At 38.7% G+C, this 15,669-nt stretch overlaps 2 long non-coding RNA genes across 4 annotated transcripts; one reads left to right on the top strand and one right to left on the bottom strand.

Annotated features, from left to right (window-relative positions):
• The first annotated feature begins 1,715 nt into the window (after positions 1 to 1,715).
• LOC138351599 (uncharacterized) lies at positions 1,716 to 6,890 on the top strand. Of its 3 annotated transcripts, none has more exons than XR_011222516.1 (5): positions 1,716 to 2,969; positions 4,505 to 4,753; positions 5,157 to 5,229; positions 5,539 to 5,614; positions 6,176 to 6,890. It is a non-coding gene; the product is annotated as an uncharacterized lncRNA (long non-coding RNA). The 3 variants fall into 3 exon arrangements; XR_011222514.1 differs by having other exon boundaries at positions 1,735 to 2,969; positions 5,165 to 5,229; XR_011222515.1 differs by lacking the exon at positions 5,157 to 5,229 and having other exon boundaries at positions 1,881 to 2,969.
• Positions 6,145 to 14,170, bottom strand: LOC138351598 (uncharacterized). Its single transcript, XR_011222513.1, has 2 exons — positions 10,767 to 14,170; positions 6,145 to 6,249 (listed from the first exon to the last, which is right to left on the bottom strand). It is a non-coding gene; the product is annotated as an uncharacterized lncRNA (long non-coding RNA).
• Positions 14,171 to 15,669: the final 1,499 nt, after the last annotated feature.

Genomic DNA, 15,669 nt, shown 5'->3' with positions numbered 1-15,669 from the left:
GCCTTTTGAGAAGTTTGTCTGGGAAGTAGAGAGGAGAGTGGGAGGTGTTTGTACCATTTTTGGAAAAGGTACGATGCAGTAGGACTCCTGTTGAAAAGGAGGAGCATCACTTAGCTGGTGCAGAAAAGGATGTGTCATTCAAGTGCTTGGCCTTCTTTGCTGCCCTGGTTAATGGTATACATTGGCTTCAGTGCCTAAACTTAAAACAGGAGGCACATGATAAATTTACTTCTCAAACTTATGAGGCATGTGGCTTATTTATATATACAAGAGTTCTTACGTTCTAGTTCAGCCACTAGTATGCATAGGATTAAGGGCTTGCCCAAAACGCTAATATACCCTGTAATACAACCTGCCAAATTGTTTATCAACCAGGTACCCATTTTACTGTTGGGTAAACAGAGGCTACAGTTAAGTATTGGTATTCAGGAAAAGACTCTCCGGCCAGGCCAGGATACAATCCCAGGCCAGAGCGCTCTTGAAATGCCAGGTGACTGTCTTACCACTATGCTATGGGAATTAGGCTGCCCACCCCCCCTCTCCACGTTGATCTGTAATGACAGATCAGGCTCTGTAGCTCCAGGCATGGTGAGCCAAGATCAAGCATCATTTCTCCTCCAGCCTCAGACAGACGGGCACTTTTTTATTTTTATAGATATAGACAGGGGTAACCGGCTGTGTCCATGTCTCTCTCTCCCCCTTCCCCCCCCCCCTCTCCCAATCCCTCCCATTTCTCATCTTTCCCTATCTACCCTTTCTTTTAATTTCCCCTCTTCAATTTTCTCTCCTTTAGATAACATAAGAACAAATGCAACTGCAGAAGGCCTATTGGCCCATACGAGGCAGCTCCTATCTATAACCACCCAATCCCAGTCATATACATGTCCAACCCGCGCTTGAAACAATCGAGGGACCCCACCTCCACCACGTTACGCGGTAATTGGTTCCACAAATCAACAACCCTGATACCGAACCAGTATTTACCCAATCCAATATATAACCCCTCTCTACCGCAACCACTTGAGTTGGATGGTAGAGCGATGGTTTCGCTTCATGAAGGTCAGCGCTCAATTCCCTCCGTTCAAGTGGTTGGGCATCATTCCTTCCCCCCGCCCCGCCCCATCCCAAATCCTGATCCCTTCTGTCTGTACTACCGGGACCCAGTAATACAGACAGACAACGTACGAATGAACGAAGGATCCCGGTAGCACAGTCGGGTTTGTTCTTGACTCGCAATAGAGAATTCTGGGTTCGAATCTTGACGAGACAAATTGATGGGCGCATTTCCTATGACCGAATGCTCTGTTCACCTAGCAGCAAGATATTTGCATCCTGGAGGGGGTTGTCATTTATTTGACCTACTGGGCTAGGGGATGGGACCTCTATATAAGCCTAATGTGTATAAATACTCAGTCTGCCTGTCCCTATACTCCCTTCCCCCTCAACCAGTTTCCCACCTGTTGTTGTTTAAGATTCAGCTACTGGGAACAAAACGTTGTTGACCAGACCACACACTAGAAGGTGAAGGGACGACAACGTTTCAGTCCGTCCTGGACCATTCTCAAGTCGATTGTGATGATGGAAGGAGAAGAAGGCAATAAATAGGCAGAGGAGTGGTGAGAATAAGAAAATCTTACAGGTAGGGAAAGTAAGGTGTAATAAAGAGGACAATAAGAACTGCAGGAAGGCCAATGGCCCATAAGAGGCAGCTGCTATTTATGTTCCGAACCTTAATGGAATCTGACCCATATATCAATCAGGTCAACCCATGTGTTGCGTTTCCAAAAGGGTCGCCCATGTTAGAATCGGTGAACGCCCTAGTAATATTGTTGAAAACATCTTAATAACTTATTAAACCAAAGGTCTTTTTACGTCAGAAGAACGGCAGAAAGTGGATCTATATATGAAAACTCTTTCAGGACAAAATTTAAAGTAAAACTAAAGATATTTGTAGTTGTATAAAAGTTGCATTTTTCATCGGTCGTAGAGCCGGAAATCCGCAATATTCATCTCAGAACAATGCTTATTTCACGCAGAATCGTTAATAAACGTAAGATTTTTATACGTCTCAAGAAAGATAGAAACATAATCTTCATTTTAAATGCCTAACCATGGGCATATTTGTATTTAAAGCGAAGATATTTGTATTTTTCTAATCGGCGAGCTCCGATCCCGCACAGATCGAGCAACGGAGTAACTCTCTCTCAGAACAATGCTTATTTCACGTAAATTCGTTAATAAACGCAAATGTTTTTGTATGTGTTGAGAAAGATAGAAATATAAGGTTCATTTTAAATACTTTACCATAGATATATATAAAGTTCTAATGAAGATTCATGTGTTTTAATAATCGCCGAGCTTCGACCCCGCACAGACTGATCGACAGAGCAACTCTCTCAGACAGCTCTTTAACACGGGTGGAACACGAACAAGGGGAACTTAGTACCCAAATGAGCCACAGAGATATTAGAAAGAATTTGTTCAGTGTCAGAGTAGTTAACAAATGGAATGTATTAAGCAGTGATGTGGTGGAGGCTGACTCCATACACAATTTCAAATGTAGATGTGATAGAGCCCAATAGGCTCAGGAACCTGTACACCTGTTGATTGACGGTTGAGAGGCGGGACCAAAGAACCAAAGCTCAACCCCTGCAAGCACAAATTAGGCGAGTACAACTAGGTGAATACAGCTGAGGGGCGGGACCAAACAGCTGAAGCTCAATTCCCTACGCATAACTAGGCGAGTCCATAGGAATTACCGTTTGTCCTGGCGCCATCTATGTTTTGACAGCATTACTACTAATGTTCCCACGTTATGTGATGATCGGTTACGGTCAGTTGCTCTTCTATATATGTTTATGGACAACGTAGGTGATTTGAGGCAATTTGCGGCCAGAGTGAAGTAGTATTCACGCGGTGAGTGATGGAGGAGGATATATACTGCTGTGTACTCGACCAGCGGGTGAGAGGTAAGTTATATCGAACAATTATGGGGAATAGATGGGTTATTTTAAGCGTAGAATGTCAGGTAACCGGTAACTACACAGATGGGGTAGTGTTTTTTAAGTCTTTATTTACTAAAGTGGAACATTACATTATGCCTTTGGCTGAACAAGTCTACTGGTGGGGGAAGTAGACGGGTTTTATGAAAGTATTTTACCTAAAAATTTGTATTTGGTTAACTAGTTCAGCCGTTACCAGGGAGGGTGTTCCTTTAATCTAATCTAAAAATTCTAGCCGGACAAAGTAATTAAATAAATTGAATAGAACGAAGTGGTTTGCCAGGGTGCTTAATATTTAGTTTAGTTCACTTACTATGCAGCCCATGCTTAAAGAATGCAAGTTTATATTTATGTGGACCAAGTATTAGAGTGGAGTTAATGAGGTTTTTAATGTTTCATATTGACATAAAATGCAAGAAAATTAGGAATACAATAATTATGTTACTTTATGATTACATTTTTTGTGTGTGGATAGGCAGGCAGGTTACTCAGTAGACAAAATATTGAAGTTCCTGCGAGGCAGGATCAGGTATAATATTTGGGGTTTAAGGCTCATGCTCGGTGATGATATAGAAAATTGGTTTACTGAGAATTTTATATAAAATATATATAAATGTAATATTTTCCCCTGTATTTTAATGTAAGTTTATTCTTCAATTTTTGTAACTCGTTTATAGGGGTTTTCTAAAAGATCTTGTTCTGTACTACTGAAACGCTTGTTCACTAAGAATTGTAATGTATAATTGCCTTGTAACACTTATGTATATGTAACTTATATTGTATTTTTTTAAATAAAGATAAAAAAAAAAGTATCATATTGCATTTACCGTAGTTTTACTGCATTTAATATACCGTTTTTAACCAATTTAATTATGTCGGGTAAAGGCCGGTCGTGGAAAGTTCCTAATATAGCAAGTTTTAAAGTAAAATTTTGAGTTAACTTTAACGCTTAAGTTAGTGACCAATTAGCTTAGTCTATTGTGAGGAAAGTTACTAGAATCTACCATTGCAAGTGCCAATTCTTTTCTCTTTTTGATAAACATGACTAGATACAAGAGTCGCATAGTTTTATTACTAAATGTTCATGGATTAGGTTGCATAGTTGAGGAAATAGTGATAAGGTTTGTGATTTTGTGTACCTTGACTTCAGCAGAGATTTTGATAGTGGCGCAAAATTGATAGGGGCTCTGATCATTGGGAATGCTGACTGAAGTTGATTAGGTCATGGCTATACCAAAGGAAATTAGTATAAATGGGGTTAAGTTGGGAGAAGTGGTGTAAGTAGTGCCTAAAAGCTCTCCTTGGACCTCGGTTATTCGGAAGATTATGGTTTAGACTGCAATAGTTGCAGAATTGGCAAATAAAAAATACCGATGCCCTATATAGTTTTGAAATGGTTAAGACTACCAGATGCAGTTTAATGCTGAAAAATGTAAGGTTTGGGGGCTAGGTAAAGATGAGATAGATGGTGTAGATTGTTAAGAGTATTAAATTTTTTGCAGGTGGTAAATTCTCCCAGAGCTGGCACTGCTCTCCAGCCTGGGATGTTGATTGGTTAGTCTTCAACTGCCTCCCAACATGATGGTGAGGTCCTGAGCTGACATGCAGTGAGGAACGTGGAAAGCTTCCTGAATTGGCACATGGTATGCCTCCCTTTCAAACCAGCAGCTGGCACAAATGTTCCAGCTAACATCAGAATAGTGGAAGGTCCTGGCAACAAAGGGCTGCAGGAAATTACTTGCAGATCTACAGTAAGTAGTGTTGTGTACATTGGCATTAGAGGGTAGAAGTTAATTGCTAAAAACCTATTAAATATTAGGGTATGGAAGTCTAGGCTTAGGCTAGTGGGTACCATATCTGCAAGTTTAGTCCTTTCAGGAATGTGTTGAAATTGTGAAAATTGTAATGTGGGGCATTAGATCTTAAACAGCATAGTTGAGGGTGTTTTATTAATAATTTTAATGAAATATAAATCTTGTTTAGTTAACATTAAATGTTAAATAAGCTTTAATCTATAAATGTATAACACTGTTAAGGGTAATCATGAGTCAAAGTTAATGGCAGGAAAAGTTTTGTTCTAAGTGATGGTATTTTTCCCTTGAAAGTAAAAAAAATATTAAATGTTTACTTTAGCTTGGTTTTAAGTTTATATAGTTTTCCAGAATGTGGTTTCCAACTGACAGGGACTTCTGGACTTTCCAAGAGTAAATTGCTTAAACAGAATCAGGTGAGTTGTAGTAAAGGTTAATCTGAATAGATTTGCATAAAAGTAAAAAATAGTAATAACTTAAACTATAGCATTGGCTAAAGATAAATGTAAATTGCCATTGAAGTGCAGTTGTGGATAGTTTCTCAAATGACATATATATTTATATTGCTAAATTAGATCTTTACTACTGCTACTAGAATATGTAGGAAAAGTAAATTCCTTAAAGAAATTTTTTCCATCTGAATTTGTAAAGTACTGAATGCTAATTTGAAAAGTAAAGCAAGATTGGCTTTAAATCTGAAATTAATTTGTTGAAATATTTTTCAGGTGAAAGTGATTATGATGCATGGACTGGCTTGGAGTGAGGCTCCTTTACTCTGTGAAAGGAAATCTACAAATGTGGGTGAGTTTGAATTTGATGTTTTAGCTATATCAATGACCTAATCTTACTTCTCTTATCTAGTCCATTTATAGGTGTGTAACCATGTCCTACTGTTACAACCCACAGGGGATGATGCAGTTTGTACTGATCCTACCCCATTTCATAAAAGGGGACCAGGCAGTCCTGCAGACTTCCCTGGCTTGGCTTTTTCAGAGCTTTGCTCTACTACCCATCTAATAGATGGACTAGATTTGCATAGGTTTAGGGACCCTTAACAATGGTTACATTGTTAATTCTCTCAGGGCTTGTTTGCTGAATGGGTGGATGCATCTGAAACTTTAGTGCCTGGCATGCATTGTACAGTGCTTTCAGTAAAGCATATGTACAATGTGTTGAGGGCACTAAAGTGGTGGATGTACTGCACCCATTCAGGGAACAAGCTCTGCAATAAAACCAGAGGAAGGGATAGGCCTTGCTGAGCCTATCTTAAAAGATAGGATGTTAGGATTTTTTGGGCTTGTTATTAGGCATTGGTGATAATAAAAGTAGTGTCCCTGTTTAATGTTTATTTTTCTTTTACAGGTGATTGTCTCTGGAGTTGTCTTGGCCTTTTGGATCTTCTGTTCATCTAGGAGCATCTGTCTCACAACCTGAAACTAATAAATATTAGATGTATTATAAATACTATATGTAAAACTTATTAAATAAAACTATTTTAATGAAACTACTTTATATACCTTATCCTGAAATTATGATGGAAATTGTTTACTACTAATGATGCAATGTTTAAACATCTGAAATTTTTTTACTTTGAAAATAAATACTTTGTAAAATTTACACCTATTTGTAACTTGTTACATAGGTGCATGCAAAATGCATTGAAAAGATGTAAAAGTGGACTACCTATTAAATTTACATAAACTAACAAATTGCAAATTAGTCTGAAATATTAAAGTGGAAGACACTTTGGTCAATATTTTAGTTTTCATATTTGAAAGTAAATTTAAAGCCATGCAACACCTAAGCTTTGTACAAATTATGATTAATTTAGTTAAATTAATCATTGTTAAATTTACAAAACATTAGAAAAGTGACACTGAAGCATCTATACAACATGGTTTTCACAAAGTCTCTGGTAACTTAAATTTAATCAAAGCTCTTAAATGATTTGTCTGCCAAACTTCAGATATTCTGAAATATTTTACCTAGATTAAAACCATCATTGTTTGAAAGGGCAAAACAGATTACTGTCAATTAGTTTGACCTAACATCTGCAAGGTCCTGAAGGAATGGAATTTTTTTTGTAAAACTGTTTGCTAAAAACAAACCCTGCCTAATGAACCTGCTCATTTTTTTTAGAAATGGTAATTGCAACATTACCAAAGGCCATTGTTTTAATAGCCAAAGTACCAAATGAAAGACCAAGAAGCAACAAACAGGTACATGGTAGAAAGGACCCTTTCATTTGTTAAAGAAATGACTGGGAAAAATGCTGTCATACCACAAGGGGTCTTAACCCTTGTCATATACATCACTGACATTAATCTAAATATTACCAACCACAAAAATTGCTGATAACATGTTTATTTTTTTTATAAGAATATAATATTGAGGCCTTAATGCAGATCTCTAACTCTACAAATAGTAACAAGACTGGCAATTTCTTAATATAAAACAAAAAAATACAAGACCTTGCACGTGAGCCAGAACAATCCATATCACAACTACCACATTAAAATGAAACAATGAAGGTAAGGTAATTACCAAAAGAAGGCACCAAACCGGGAAGGCCATGTAGCACCATCAAAGTGCGAAATAATCAGAGGGCGCTAAATATCACCAAGAATGCCAATACGAGAACAAAAACGCATAAGGCGAACGATATCAAAAGTATCCGATTCACCTAGAATTCTATCGAGGGACAAGTGACTGCGAGGGACGGTCGGAAAGCAAGACACACGCTCGTCCTGGACATTCAACAAGGATATGCACAACTGTAAGAGGGACAACGCAATTTGGACAATAAGGAGCAGGGCGGCGCTCCATTAAGTGACCGTGGGTTAAGCGGGTATGACCAACCCACAGCCGTGCCAAAGCAGTCTCCCACCGCCGGTTACTGTGGTAGGAGGAAGGCCACGGGGACACACTAAGTTTGAGAGTACGCAGCTTGTTACCAACCACAGAAGGCCAACGGGGAAGAATGAATAACAGGATAAAAGTCGGAATAAGGATTACCTTTACGGGAGATGGGACAAGAACGGATAGCTTCCTTAGCGGCAGCATCCGCACACTCATTGAAACACCAATATGGCTGGGAACCCAGCAAAACTCTACTGATTTAAATTTACTAGAAATAAGAAAAAGCCAATGTTGAATCTCAATGACCACCGGATGGACAGGATTAAAGGACCCTAGAGCCATGAGGGCACTACGAGAATCAACTACAACCACAAAGGAGGAATGAGAATGAGAAAGCAAGAGACAAAGAGCATAGAGAATAGCATAAAGTTCTGCCGTAAAGACGCTAGCCTCCGAAGGGAGGCGACACATGTAAGTACGGTCAGGAAAAACAACAGAGTAGCCCACACCATCCGCAGACTTAGACCCATCAGGGAAGATGGAAATAGAGTGGGAGTGCGAAGAAAAGTGCTCAAGGAAGAAGCTTTTCAGAATTGCAGGAGGGGTAAAGGCTTTAGTAATACAAGTCAAGGACGTACAAAACTTGGGAAGGGGGACTCTCCACGGAGGTAATGAAGGAACAATACGAGGAGAAACATTAGAAATATGAACAGAAAGAGAATCCTGTAAGCGAGATAACTGGACAGAAAGTGGGAGACAATGAAGAGGAAGAGGAACAGGAACCACAGGAGGAGGAAAAGTCAATGCACGACAGAGGAGAGAGGAAGGATGTTGGAAGGACCGCGCAAGATAGCGAAGACAGTAGCGATCACGGCAGTCCTGAAGAGAGAGAAAGCCAGTGTCAACATACAAACTAAGGGCGGGAGTCGAACGAAACGCACCAGAGCCGAGACGCAACCCAGTATGGTGCAAAGCATCAAGACGGCGAAGAGTAGAAGGAGAAGCAGAAGAGTATGCAGGGCAACCATAATCGAGTTTAGACAGGACGAGAGAGGAGTGCAAATAGAGGAGCGTGCTACTATCCACTCCCCAAGAAGTATGGGACAAAACCTTAAGGAGGTTAAGGGCCTTAGAGCATTCAACTCGGAGGCAAGAGATATGGGCTGACCAAGACAAACGAGTGTCAAAGACTAACCCCAAAAGCTTCGCGGAATCCCTGTACACAATGAGATGACCATAAAGCAACAACAATGAAGTAAAGGTCCTTTCACTAAGAATCTATCAATCACTGAAAGTTGCTGCAGTTAAAAATAAAAGAAAATACAAGTCCCTAGAAATAAACAAGCAACCTTTTTGACTAAGGAAAAGAAGGTAGTTATTCTACTGTATAAATCTAAGTATTCACTTAGATAACTGTATCCAAGCATAGAGGTTCTCCCCCCCCATCCCTTTCAGAAAAACATCTACTTTCGAAAAAGTTTAACATTGGCCAACAAAAATGATTCCAGAACTAAATTGCCTAATACCAGGAACAACTGAGAGCCATGACAAACACTGCAACCCTCTCCTACCCCCAAGTCCTATGCTATTTATGATCCAAGGTAATTTGAGATACTATACTGTACTTCCTACAGACGAGTCTAATGAGAGGGTGATCTCCTGGCGATTAAATTGAAGCACGATACAGGTGTCAACGAACATCAGTCAGCCCACTTGTCAGCACAGTGGATAACTAATGACATCATAATCTGCAGTGTTGTATGCCTCCCTGTGGCCATTTAAATCAATAAAACACAGGGTTGTGGCAATGTTTACAGCATAAGGCAAGGTATAGAGGAATCCTGGAATGCCATGTAATGTGTAGTCCTTGAATGTGCTTTAGGCAACCAAATTGAATAACAACATTTCTGGTGTTCGGCTATATAATCCGACTTTCTCATTCGGTATAATGTTTTAAACCTAAATAGGAATTCACTTTAAGGGGCAATTTATTTGGAAAGTGCTAACCAGATTCCAAATTACTGAGCTCTGAAAGTACTACAAGGCAAGTTTAACCGAATGAGTGTTTGCCTATCCATACCCCCATGAGGTATGTGACAACACTGAATAAAGAAAGGGTCTTTGAGCATTCACCGTGCAGGTATTTGACATGACCAATATAGCCAAGTGTTAAAGATCATTCTAAGCAGTTCTGCACAATCCATATACTAACTGCACAATCCATATACTATCAATTAATATAATTGTACAATGGTACTTGGTGGATGATATTTCCTATTAAAACTCATTGGACAACTGTTTGTATTAGACATTTTAAACCTACAAATGGTAGCCCTAGATATCGCACTACAGTATTAATTACAAGATGAACAATGTAAAACTAATTATGTAAAACAATGTAAAACAATGTAATTACAAGATGAACAATGACTTAGTTTAAATAGTTTAAACACATTATGGTACTGATTTTGACATGCTGATGTCTGGAAGGAAGAGGGGGTGTGGGGGGTTATTGTCTGAGGTGGAGGACCAGAGGAGGGGGTCAGTGGAAGGATGGTGGCTGGAGGGATGCCATTGTTCTAATGGTTATGAAAACAATTATTGATGGCAGGAATTCAGTGGGTGTGTACTTCACCCGCACCATCACCATACTGTGCCCTGCTACAACCCCCCCCCCCTCCACCCATGCTGTGCGGGGCGTATTACACATTATGGGATAACCGACTGTCTGTCCATTCCTGTCTGCTCGTTATGCTGCCCTTCCTTTTGAAAATTGTCTGCTTTATCGACTTCCTTCAAGACCACACGTTAGCCTCTTATCACGCCATCTTACCACTCTCAGGGAGCCGGCTCTTCTATACAATAGTTACCACTCAGTCCCCAAGGTGAGTGTCCGGGCATATGACTTGTTACGTGTACTTATTTGCGATTCGTTTGGGCTGTCACGTGTGGTGATTAGTGTTGGGTAAGGCTAGGCCAGGTCAGACTAGGCTAGGTAAGGCTAGGCCAGGTCAGGTCTGGTCAGGTCTGGCTAGGCCAGGTCAGGCCAGGCCAGGCTAGGCAGGGTGAGAGAAGTAAAGCGGCAGGTACTTACGTTTCCGAGAAGTAGCGGCGGTAGTATATTGTTGATTTAGATTCGACGACATCCTGAAGCTAGTAGGTGGCGGCCTCATCGCTCTCGAACTTCTTGTTGTTGTAGGGGATACGAGGCACACCCAATATCCCCCCTTACATTGATCACATCGCACACTAATATTTTTACTATTTCGGACACCAGATTTGTCTGTTTCGTATATGTATAATTGTTCAATATTAAAACCACAATAGAATGCTCTAAGTACTTTCGTATATTAATACATCTTCAGAAGGAATGGTTCGCTCTGAAGATGTATTAATATAAGAAAGTACTAAAGGAAATTCCTGTTTCAATTCTTCCTCCGTGGTCTGACACTCTTATTATATATTGTATATACTGAATTATATATACTATGCTTATATAATATATCCTGAAATATTGTTACATTTAACGTATGAAACAAAGTATATATCTGTATTTTTAATAAAATATAAAACATTAATATTTATCAACGTATCTCTGTGAATTACATAATTTATCAGTATTGTACAGCCTGTGATCTCCACCTGGCTGGCCACTGATACCTAAGTAGCTTTCATGTGTCCGGACACCGGCGATAGGATTATATTATTTAACTTTAAAGAGAGAGATATTTCTTGAAATGTTGTCACATTAACGTCTACATCTTCCTTCCTTCTGACATATAGATTTTAAGGTTAATTAGCATATATGGAAATAAATTACACAATTTATAGGCTGGTGTGAAGGGCTTCACACTCTTAGAGCAAGCCATCAAGAAACTGTACAGTATCAAATGCATATATCTTCGCTTTCACTTCAGTTATATTTATGACAAGTATTTAAAGTGTAGCTTATATTTCTGCCTTTCTGTTGACATAGAAAACTTTCGTTTATTACATTATCTAGATAAAATTAGCATTGATCTTCAAAAGGTTGTAGTTGTAACTTCCATTATAAACAACATTATTATTGCAAACAGTAGGAGTTTCAAAGTCTCATTTGTATGGATACCTTCTCATATAGGTGTTGTCCAGCATGATGACACAAACAAGGCAGCTAAAACTGAATGTGATAAGCCTGAAGTTGAGTGGGATATGGGCATTCCAATCTCTTCTGTCAAAGCCGCAATATTTTAGGAAATTAGGGAAGACAGAAGAGCAGTCACTGACACACAAAAGCCAGAAAGCAAGAGTATAAAGAGCTATGACATGTTTATGTGCCTCTGTAACCTTTTCCACTACCGCCCACAAGATGATACCACTACCGCCCACAAGATGATATATGGGGTGCATAATTAATGAACTAAACTAAGTAAACATGTTTAGAATCGAGAATTATGGAAGAGAATTATGGCTTGGAAGAGGGGCCACGCCGTCTCCGTCCAGGCTTATATAACCTCGGCTCAATGCGCGCGCAGCTTGGGGCGGTTAAAGTCAGCTTCCAGACATACGTTCTCTTCCACTCAGAAAACCCACCGTTTTTGGGAAAAACAGTGTTCTTGAACGGACAGCATAAAACTTCCACTAGTGTCACAATGACAGTGTGACATTGTAATTGCCAGAATTAGGCTAGGATATCGATATGTATCGCAGGTGGCTGCAGGTAATGAATAGCCCCCAATGGTGAATATTCCAATTGTAAACTATGTGAACAAGAGCTGGGACATACTCACCAACACTATATCTGTGATTGCCCTGTTATAAGTGACTTCAGACCAAATGGTATAAGGTACTTTGAACTCTGTAATTACTTCATACACTTAGGAATATTGGAAGATATTCTTATGCTGTACCCGGATTTTGCTAACGGAGGCTAATAGATCAGCCTTATATTTTATGTTCTCACCTGATTGTTACCTTGAGGTAGGCCCGTAAGTGGTAGTCCTCTTGAACCATTAACAGTATCAATAGATGATACTGGAGATCTGTGGAGGTGCGACTGGACCCTGCGTGACGGGAGATGTATCCCTTGTTTCTTGTGATTGATTGATGAGGATTAAGCCACCCAAAAGGTAGCACGGGCATGAATAGCCCGTAAGTGGTGTTCTTGTTAGTCACAGTTGATTTTTTTTTATTGAGGCTGGTATTTTATCCCCTGATTCCATGTATAACTAACCATCCTGTGAGATGGGAATATTTAATGAACTTATAGCTAGTTTTTGATATACACTGTGTAATCTTTCAAATAGAATAGGGTAGCAGCACATTACTGTGTATACCTAAGCTTGTTAATAATAACAAAAAAAAAGTTAGTTTCTATCGATAGGGAGAGCGATGGTTCAAAAATCCTTCTTTAAAATATGAATATCTTTCCTATCTCACTAAGATCTAATCTCTGTGATTAAAATGCAAAATTGACTTTGTCACTGCCTTTTTGATAACGTATACAATCATAAGCTTTGTGAATCTCTATTAAACAGTAAATCAGAGAGCGTGTAAGGTTCCGTGTTCCATGTCCGAAGAAACAGGGAGATTTTACATAAATACAGTACATGATAGTTTAAGTAGCGAACGCATACCAACAAATAACGATTAGTATCTATAACAAAAATATTGTTCTATGGAGTTGATTTAACTTCCAACCATGTATTTTTAAATAATCTTTAACGTTTTCTGGCTAGTTATGTTAGATTTGATTAAAAATACGCATTCTACTTGTTAATATCGTTAGATTTGATTAAAAATACGCATTCTACTTGTTAACATCATAAATTAAATTTGCGATAATTTGAGCAGAGAAGTTCGACGACTGGATGACTGTGTACAGAAGGTTGATATGCCAGCAAACACTTTCCAGAGAGCAATATATCTTGGATAAGTCGCTCCACGATATTGTTGCTTGGACCATCGACTTCCTTTGATATTACATATTTACATCTTATTTTGTTATTAAATGATATTTTTTCAGAGTAAAATTATGTTTTCTCATTTTCTGCATCCAGCATCCACATTATAGTGAGTAAATATACCATATTACTTCATTGCTTACGTAATGCTAGGAAGGTTTGAGTAGCTTTGGGTCTTTAGTGGACAGAATCTCCAATAGATGGGGTGAGAGTCGCCCCATCTCTCTCGACCGGGCGGGACTCGAAACTTAAATTAAAATTGCTATATCATTGGTCTCCAACATGATATATTTCCTTTGATGCACTCACAATAACGATTATAGCTCTGTCTTTCTGGAGGCATGTAATATTTTAGGTTTTATTAGCGTATCTTTGTTAATTACACAACATATTGGCAAGTGCGTAGGCGTCTGCACTCCATGACCGAAAAGCTACTGAACGCCACTATAAAAACATATATATCTTCACTTGAGCTTTAAATATGTCTAATGTAATGTATTTAAAATAAAGCTTATATTTCTATCCTTCTTAAGACGTGTAAAACATTTGTGTTTATTAACGAATTTACGAGAAATAAACATTCTTCTGAGAGTTGCTCTGTCGCTCAGTCTATGCGGGGGTCGGAGCTGGGCGATTATTAATTAAAATACATGAATCTTCATTAGAACTTTAATTATGTCTATGATAAAGTGTTTAAAATGAGCCTTATATTCCTATCTTTCTTGAGGCATATAAAAAATTTACGATTATTTACAAATTTACATGAAATAAGCATTGTTCTGAGAGAGAGTTGCTCCGTCGATCGATCTGTCCGGAGTCAGAGCTCGGCTATTATAAAAGTACACGTATCTTCGCTTTAAATTTAAATATGCCCATGGTAAGGTATTTAGAACGAAGCTTATATATCTGTCTTTCTTGTGACATAAAACTCTTACGTTTATTAAGGAATCTGCGTGAAATAGGCATGGTTCCGAGATGAATGCTGCGGTTTTCGAGTTTGACGAGCGATGAAAACTGCCACTTTTATACAACTACAAATATCTTCGGTTTTACTTAAAATATTTGTCTGGTAGAGGTTTTACATATAGATCGCGTTTCTGTCTTTCTTCTGACAAATAATAATTTTGGTTTAATCAGTTATCAAGATGTTTTCAACAATATTCTTTCAGCGTTCGTCTTTTCCAACTTGGGCGACCCTTTTGGAAGCGCGATACTTGGGTTAACCCATCCTATAGTTGGGTCTGTTTCCAACTGGGGTTCGAATAGTGATAATGGGTCCTATTACATCTGTCCAGGGAGAGTTTCAGAGCATGGTTTGTATTTAAGAACAGGGTTTTGTAAATGTAGTTGACAAGAGAATGTGTGGAGGGAGTTAATATTTAGCAAGTTTAGGGATTTAAACAAGGGAGCAGAGTGTTGTCTGAAAGAGTTACTTATTATTCTGATAGCAGATTTTTGCTGTGATGATGTGCTTAAGGTGGTTTGCAGTGGTAGACCCCCATGCACAGATACCATAATTAAGATAGGGGTAGATTAGTGCATAATATAGTGAGAGGAGAGCAGAGTTAGGAACATAATATCTGATTTTGGAGAGTATACCAACTGTCTTAGAGACTTTCTTAGTTATGTGTTGAATGTGGGTGCTGAAGTTGAGTCTCTTGTCTAGGAATAGGCCAAGAAACTTGCCATCATTTTTATTACTGATGTTAATGTTGTCTATCTGTAGCCGAATTGCATTTGATGATTTGCTTCCAAATAAGATGTAGCAAGTCTTTTCGATGTTTAATGTTAGTTTGTTCGTTGACATCCATAAGTGGACTTTTTTTAATTCATTATTCACAACATTATTTAGTGTATGTGGGTTGAGGTTTGAATAGATAAGGGTAGTATCGTCAGCAAACAATATAGGTTTGAGAATATTAGAGACATTAGGCAGATCGTTTATATATATAAGAAATAGAAGAGGTCCTAAGATGCTGCCCTGTGGCACTCCAACGGTAATTGGTAGAGTGGAAGAAGTTGTATCATTGATGGTTACATATTGGTGTCTGTCAC

Source organism: Procambarus clarkii, chromosome 50, assembly GCF_040958095.1.
Source record: "Procambarus clarkii isolate CNS0578487 chromosome 50, FALCON_Pclarkii_2.0, whole genome shotgun sequence".
NCBI lineage: Eukaryota > Metazoa > Arthropoda > Malacostraca > Decapoda > Cambaridae > Procambarus > Procambarus clarkii.
Note: the sequence above shows the minus strand (reverse complement) of the source record. Positions and strands in the feature narration are given on the sequence as shown.